Below are 8607 nucleotides of genomic sequence, written 5' to 3' on the forward strand. Positions count from 1 at the left end.
TGAGCACAAGACTGATACCAATCCAGTGAAGACTTCATTAAATATAAAAACATAGGTGCAGGTCATTAATTACTATTAATGCAAAAAGTTCAATTACAATATTAATAAAAAGAATATAGCATATTAAAATTAATATATCATATGGAGTTTGTTCCAGGAGTTCAAGGGTGGTTCAACATATGGACCTCTACTACCAAAACCCAGAACTTCCTCTTCTGGTATTAGTGGACTAGGTAATTTGGAAGAATACTTTCCACAAAGAAAAATCTTTAAGTTAGACAAAGTATAACAAAAATATTTTAATAAGAGTTAATAAGATAGGGATCAATTACCGAATGAGGTCTGGGAGGGGTTGGGAAAGCGGGTTGGTGAGCAGAGCACTTGGGGTCACTTTTTCCAGAAAATGTGCTGAGAGTCTAAGATGTACTTTGTGCAGTCCCATAGGGATGGGGGACAAAAGATGGAATCCACCTAGGGTAGAGACTATGGTTCCATCCCATAGTATTTAATTCAGATAGAATCTAGAAACAGTGGGGGAATAGATTGATTTCTCAATATGTAGTATTGGAACAACTGGGTAGCCACTTGAAAAACAAAGTTGGATTCAGACTTTACACTGCATATGAGGATAAATTCCAATTGAATCAAAGTTTGAAATGGAAGAAAAATGAAATCATGAAAATAATAGAAGAAAATATGAGAGGATTCTCTTATAACTCCAAAGGGAGCAAGGCCTTTCTCATTATATCACAAAATCCAAAAGCCACGAAAAAGAAATTGATAAATTTGGCTACATAAAAAAATTTTTCAACGCAAAATATAAACAAAGTCAAATGATAAACTGGGAAAAATATGTTCAACTCAAATCACAGGCAAAGAGTTAATTTCCATAATATTTAAAGAGGAAAAGATTACTAGCCCAAGAGAAAAGTGGGCAAAAGATATAAACAGATGGTCCACAAAAAAGAAAAGAGAAATGGCTCTTATTATAAAAAGATGCTCAACCCTAGTCATATGAGAAATGCAAATTAAAACCACATTGAGGTATCATTTTTCACCCATTATACTGGTAAAAATCCAAAAATTTGATATCAGACTGCATGGGTCAGAAAACAAGCATTCTCACACATTACCAGTAAGAAGGTAAATTGACACCCCCTATCAAGGGCAATTTGTCAGTATTTATCAAAATTACAAATGTTTGTACCCTCTGATCTAGCAGTCCCAGAATTTTTTCCTGCAGATATCCTTACACATGTGCAAAATGATATTCATAATTATGTAATGGCAAAAGAATGGAAACAGCTAAATGTTCAACAGTAAAGGATTGGTTAAATAAATTATGGTCCCTCCATATGTTGGAATATTATACAGCTGTAAAAAGAGAGTAAGGAAACTCCATGGGGCTTCCCTGGTGGCGCAGTGGTTGAGAGTCTGCCTGCCAATGCAGGGGACACGGGTTCGAGCCCTGGTCTGGGAAGATCCCACATGCCGCGGAGCGACTGGGCCCGTGTGCCACAACTGCTGAGCCTGCGCGTCTGGAGCCTGTGCTCCACAACAAGAGAGGCCGCAATAGTGAGAGGCCCGTGCACCGCGATGAAGAGTGGCCCCCGCTTGCCACAACTAGAGAAAGCCCTTGCACAGAAACGAAGACCCAACAAGCCAAAAATATAAATTAATTAATTAATTAATTAATTTAAAAAAAAAAAAAGAGGGTAAGGAAACTCCTTATGTATTTTATGGAAAGTTCAGCAAGATACATTCTAACAAAAAAAGGCAAAGTCCGGAGCAGTGTGCTACCATTTGGGTAAAAAAAGAAAGAGAGAAAAATAACATATACCCATAGTAGTTGGTATACACATAATTTTTCTAGAAGGATAAACAAAAAACTAAAATCAAGAGTCACCTATTGAGGGACATGGCCACTGAGTGGATGGGAAAAGGGTAGGAGGGAGACTTTTTACTCCCTGTGTTTTGTTTTATTTGATGTTTGAACAATGTGGATGCCTTATTTATTTACACCTCTGAGGTGTAACCTTCAGTGTCATGGCCAACCTCCTAACCCACTATTAAAGTAGCAGATGGACTCTATTTCCCAGCAACCAGAAGAGATTGCCCTGAGATGAACTCTCTTCTGGCCAAAGGCACTAATTTCTAATCACCAGCTGGGCTTGGAATGCAGCTGACATGGTTTATAAGATAGAATGGAGCTAACAGGCCCCTACGTCGATTTTACCTCTCACTTTGACTTAAGAAACAATTTTTTAATCGTGGTAAAATATACATAATATAGAATTAACCATTTTAACCATTTTTTATTGAAGAATAGTTGATTTACAATGTGTTAATTACTGCTGTACAGCAAAGTGATTCAGTTATACATATATATACATTCTTTTTTTAAATATTCTTTTCCATTATGGTTTATCATAGGATATTGAGTATAATTCTCTGTGCTATACAGTAGGACCTTGTTGTTTATCCATTCTATATATAAAAGCTTACATCTGCTAACCCCAACCTCCCACACCAGCCCTCCCTTAACCCCTCCCCCTTGGCAACCACCAGACTGTTCTCTATGTCTGTGAGTCTGTTCCTGTTTCATAGATAGGTTCATTTGTGTCATATTTTCTTTTATTAAAATTTTTTTTTTATTTATTTATTGTTGGCTGCATTGGGTCTACGTTGCTGCGCATGGGCTTTCTCTAGTTGTGGCGAGTGGGGGCTACTCTTCATTGTGGTGCACGGGCTCCTCTTGTTGCAGAACACAGGCTCTAGGTGTGTGGACTTCAGTAGTTGTGGTACACGGGCACAGTAGTTGTGACACACGGGCTTAATTGCTCCATGGCATGTGGGATCTTCCCAGACCAGGGATTGAACCCATGTCCCCTGCATTGGCAGGCAGATTCTTAACCACTGCACCACCAGGGAAGTCCCCTGTGTCATATTTTAGATTCCACATATAAGTGATATCATATGGTATTTGTCTTTCTCTTTCTGACTTACTTTACTTAGTATAATAATCTCTAGTTGCAATCATGTTGCTGCAAATGGCATTATTTCATTCTTTTTTATGGCTGAGTAGTATTCCATTTTATGTAGGTACCACACCTTCTTTATCCATTCATCTGTTGATGGACATTTAGGTTGTTTCCACGTCTAGGCTATTGTGAATAGTGCTGCTATGAACATAGGGGTGCATGTATCTTTTTGAATTATAGTTTTGTCTGCATTTTAACCATTTTTTTTAACATCTTTATTGAACTATAATTGCTTTACAATGGTGTGTTAGTTTCTGCTCTAAAACAAAGTGAATCAGTTATACATATACATATGTTCCCATATCTCTTCCCTCTTGCATCTCCCTCCCTCCCACCCTCCCTATCCCACCCCTCTAGGTGGTCACAAAGCACCGAGCTGATCTCCCTGTGCTATGCGGCTGCTTCCCACTAGCTATCTATTTTACATTTGGTAGTGTATATATGTCCATGACACTCTCTCACCCGGCACATATATACAATGGAATATTACTCAGCCATAAAAAGAAAGGAAATGGAGGTATTTGTAATGAGGTGGATGGAGTTAGAGTCTGTCATACAGAGTGAAGTAAGTCAGAAAGAGAAAAACAAATACAGTATGCTAACACATATATATGGAATCTAAGGAAAAAAAAAAAAAAAGGACATGAAGAACCTAGTGGCAAGATGGGAATAAAGACACAGACCTACTAAAGAATGGACTTGAGGATATGGGGAGGGGGAGGGGTGAGATGTGACAGGGTGAGAGAGTGTCATTTTAACCATTTTTAAGTGTACAATTCAGTGGCATTAAATACATTCACAATGTTGTGCAGCCATCTCCACCATCCATCTCCAGAAAATTTTCATCATCCCAGATAGAAAGTCTGTACCCATTAAACAACAATTCCCCATCCCTCCTTCTCCCCAGCCCTTGGTAACTGCTGTTCTACTTTTTGCCTCTATGAATCTGCCTATTCTAGATACCTCATATAAGTGGAATCATACAATATTTGTCCTTTTGTGCCTGGCTTATTTCATTTAGCATAATATATTTTTCATAAATTTAGTTATTCATTTATTTTAATTTTTGCCTGCATTGGGTCTTCGCTGCTGCACGTGGGTTTTCTCTAATTGCGGAGAGTGGGGGCTACTCTTTGTTGCGGTACACGGGCTTCTCATTGTGGTGGCTTGTCTTGTTGCAGAGCATGGGCTGTAGGTGCGTGGGCTTCAGTAGTTGTGGTTCGTGGGCTTCAGTAGTTGTGGCTCGCGGGCTCTAGAGCGCAGGCTCAGTAGTTGTGGTGCACGGGCTTAGTTGCTCCGCGGCACATGGGAGCTTCCCGGACCAGGGCTTGAACCCGTGTCCCCTGAATTGGCAGGTGGATTCTTAACAACTGCGCCACCAGGGAAGCCCCATTCAGCATAATATTTTGAAGGTTCATCCATGTTGTAGCATGCACCAGAATTTCATTCTTTTTTTATGACTAATATTCCATTGTATAGATATACCACATTTTAGTTCTTCATTCATCAGTTGATGGATATTTGGTTTCTTTCCACTTTGCGGCTATTGTGGATAATGCTGCTATGAACGTTGGTGTCCAAGTATCAGTTTGAGTCCTTGCTTTCAGTTCTTTGGGGAACATATACCTGGGAGTGAAATTGCCCTTATTTTGGCTTTTAACCAAATGAGCTAACCAGAGCAACACTCCTCAAAGATTGTGAAGACTCTTGACTGCAAGGAAAATCAGGAAGAAAGTTAAAATACAAACAATTAAACAACGTAAAACAGCCAAGCACCGTCTACACATAAATGCATCACAACCAAAATGAACGCGAGGCAACTGAATGCCACGGGCTTTGATGTCGTCGACTTTTTCCCCACAAATGATCCACAGCTGTGTTGGTATCTCAGGTTTGTCTTCATCCCAGGGCTGGAAGGATTTCAAAGGATGCCTGGCACTCCCCCTATAGGAAGCACAGATGGGTCTGCAGCTTCTACCTACTCACAGGTAAATTGGAACCTGAGCTGTGCCTCATGGGATTTTTGGCACTCAGCAAAGCTGCCCCGTGGTGACACTAATGTATCGTTTGCTGATGAGAACTCTGAAAAAGGCTGCTGGCAAGCTTAATAATTTGCTGATGGCGTTCTGACCTCCTCTGAGAGGGCTTCTGGGCAGGGGCATCCTAAACGGCATTAAACCTGAGCCAAGGTATCACCAAATTTGTGAAATAAGCACGCTGCCCTTCTCACTCCTCTGGCATCAGTTTTTACTAATCCTGAACAGTGGGTGAGTGGCTATTGGCAAGGCTGTTTCCTCTGTGTAAAACTTCTCAAAACCCTCCTACAGTGGGTCACTTCTGAAGTCCCACAGTTGGCCACAGAGAAGCGCCTGTTAGGTACGTAGCTGCCCCACATTCACCCTGTATGCAGTTCACACTGTGGCTTGCTGCCAGGCAGATGGCAGAAGAGGCTCACCCTTAACTCCAAGAAGATAAGGGAGGGATCATGTATGCAAAAGCAGCTTCCTCTGCCTTGAGGAGGTGAAAGAATGACACAATGAACTCTTGGAATCGGGAGAGCTCTTTTCTGAGGACCCTTAGTTCAACACAGAGCAGATATTTTTGTTTGCCAACCCCTCTTCTGTCCACACCACCCTAATTTCTCATGGGGGAATTAACCCTTCCCTGGTTCGCAGCCATGTGGCACTTTTTGTTTTTTGGTTTTTTATAGCCGTGCCACATGGCTTGTGGGAGATCCCTGAGCAGGAATCAAACCCATGCCCCCTGCAGTGGAAGCACGGAGTCCTAATCACTGGACCACCAGGGAATTCCCTCAGCCACGTGGTTTAGATATAACTAACCCCGCCCCACAGTTCCAGGGATGGATCCTGATTAGCTTAAGACAGAGTGTCCCAGCCCTTGGATGCAGTGATTAGTGTAAAATGAGTAGTTAACCCAAGCCAGTAAGATGCAAGGAAATGTTTGCTGGTGTTTTGGGGAAGGAGAAGCCCCCTTTTGGGGCAGAAGTATGCAAATAAGGAAGGATGTAGCCTCAGGAGTGCCTGGCAGCCATTTTGCCACCATGAGGGAGAGCATGCCTGAGATTAAAACTGAGGACGTTGAGAAACCAACAGAGAGAAATTGGGCACACTGTTTGAACCTATATCAAGCCCCACCTGAAGTTAACCCCGTCTCTGAACCGTTCAGTTATGTGAGCCAATAAATGACCTTTATTTTTTTTAAGCCAATTTGAGTTGGAGTTTCTATTATTTGCAGCATAAAGTTTTCCAGCTAATTCAAGCCTTCATAATCAATGCTACAAGAAATATAGATCTTCCAGTGAGAGAAAATTGTTAGCTGTTTCCGTGATGTGTTACTGGAAGTTCAGCAGAGGATAAGGGCAGGAAGATGGAAAGCATGTGAAGAGGAAGTTTGGTGTCTGGCCCAAGGAAGTGAGAGTCCCTACTGAAGACTACTTATTCAGGAGGGGAGTTGCTATGCCCCAGGTGATGGCATGAGAACCATTCTTGTATAAATTGAAGAAAGAAGACAAGTTTGTCTTGGTCTGATCTCCCCCTACTATTCTCATTTCCTCTATAAAATGAGGATGTTGGATTTGGTGAGCTCCAGCATTCTTAAAGAGCACAGGCTTCTGAACCTCACATACCTGAGATTGGATCCTAACATCAGCTGAGCAACCTCAGTCAAGTTACTTAACCTCTCTGAGCCTCAGTTTCCTCAGCTACAAAATATTGATATTGATTATACCTTCCACACAGTGATTTTTGTGACGACCAAATGAAATACCACGTATGAAGGTGCTAGCACAGTGCCTGGCATGTGGTAAATATTCTATAAATATCAGCTCTCCCTCCCCCATCCCACTGCCATCTCTGTAAGTATAGAACAAAGGGTGGGCAACCTCTTGCTGATGGGGCCAAGTCTGGCTCCTGCTTTTGTAAATAAAGCTTTATTGGAACACAACTGTGCTCATTCATTTACACATTGTCTGTGGCTGCTTTCTAGCTCTAAGCAGAGCATTGAGTAGCCAGGACAGAGCCTGTATGGCCCACAACACCTAAAATATTTACTGTCTGGCTCTTTACAGAATAAGCTTCCTGATGTAGAACATAAGGCCTGATCTAGTTTAAGGAACCTGAGTCATTTTGCCAGCAAGGAGGGGAAATATTGGGAAGGTATAAAGAAACTTCTTGATGCCTCTTGAATCTTTCATGCTGACTCTGGCAGCCAGTCTCAAAGGAGAATAACCCACGGCAGGAAAAAATCCCAGGGAAATAGTCAAACATGGTTCAGGATTCAAACCTTCCCCAGCACTTGAGGAAAGGGGCTGAAAGGAAGGTTGTCTCTCTAGATATCACACACACACACACACACACACACACACACACACACACACACACACACATGCACACAGCTACAAGGACGTGATCAGACTTTTTTTTTTTAAGTACTTACACAAAAATAGTAAATGTTGCAATAGGTCTTGGATGCTGTTCTGGTGAGAAGAAACAACTTCCTTTGGGGCAGTATTTTCTGTGGGTGTGGCATCTGGAAGAGATTATCTATGTCAGGGTCATGAGCATTGGTTGATCACAGGATGCTTGGGTGGCCCCAACACTGACTGTTTGGAGCTGAGCTTAGTGCCCCAAACAGGTTACCTGACCCACCGTCCAGAGCAATGTATGGTTTCCTCTGTACCTGTAACTGTATGAGAAAATGGCCCGCCCCGCAGATCTATCTGTTGCTCTTCTAGGTGGTACGACCCACGGTAATTCACCATGACTTTCCCTGCAGATTGGGTGCAATTTACACCCCTCTGAGCTGCACAGCCATCTCCATAGAAGATACCATCACTGGTAACTCAGCTTCTTCCTTAAACAGATAACATGAGGCACGCATGCCACTGAACAATGTGTTGTGTTTTTTTCCCTTTTTAAATTGAAATATAGCAGACATACAACATTATGCTAGTTTCAGGTGGTGGTGTTTTTCTTAGCAAGACACATCTTACTGGGTGAGGCCGGGGGGTGGGGGGGGGCCCTGGCCCTGGCCCTGGCCCTGGCCCTGGCCATGGCCCTGCTTGAGTAACAAAATACCTCAAGGCACTTTTTTTTCTTTGTTTTGGGTGGTTTTTGTTTGTTTGGTTGGTTTTTTTTAGCCTTTGCTCTGTGAGAGAAGCCCACCTCTGTGTATCCCTGCGTACTCGGGGCTGGAGACCATTCCCCGACCCCATCACCCCCACCTCCTGGAGAAGTAGTTCTGATTAACTTGCTCTGTCTTTCTTCCTTTCTCCCTCTCTCTCTTAGAAACACATAAACTGTGTGCTTACCTCATGGCAAGTCTCACCCTCTTGTGATGATCACACAGCCTGCATTGCCCTGACCCCAGCCCCTCCAGGATCTGGACGGGGCTGCTTTAATGCTTCAGCTGCCCTTTGGCGCTTCCTGTGCTCAGGAGCTGGTTAGCTGCTTAGGTGTTAGTTCTGCCAGTGACACCAGAGAGAGGCTTGCTGGTGTGGACTGGAGCCACCCAGCACCAGTCCTGAGCCAGGAACTCTGAAGGGAGA

General features: G+C 42.7%; 1 long non-coding RNA gene across 1 annotated transcript; it reads right to left on the bottom strand.

Moving 5' to 3' along the window:
* Positions 1-1797: 1797 nt before the first annotated feature.
* Positions 1798-7383, bottom strand: LOC309651176. Its single transcript, XR_014257962.1, has 2 exons — positions 3816-7383; positions 1798-3254 (listed from the first exon to the last, which is right to left on the bottom strand). It is a non-coding gene; the product is annotated as an uncharacterized lncRNA (long non-coding RNA).
* Positions 7384-8607: the final 1224 nt, after the last annotated feature.

This window comes from Balaenoptera physalus (assembly GCF_965194825.1).
Source record: "Balaenoptera physalus genome assembly, chromosome: 20".
NCBI classification, from domain to species: Eukaryota; Metazoa; Chordata; class Mammalia; order Artiodactyla; family Balaenopteridae; genus Balaenoptera; species Balaenoptera physalus.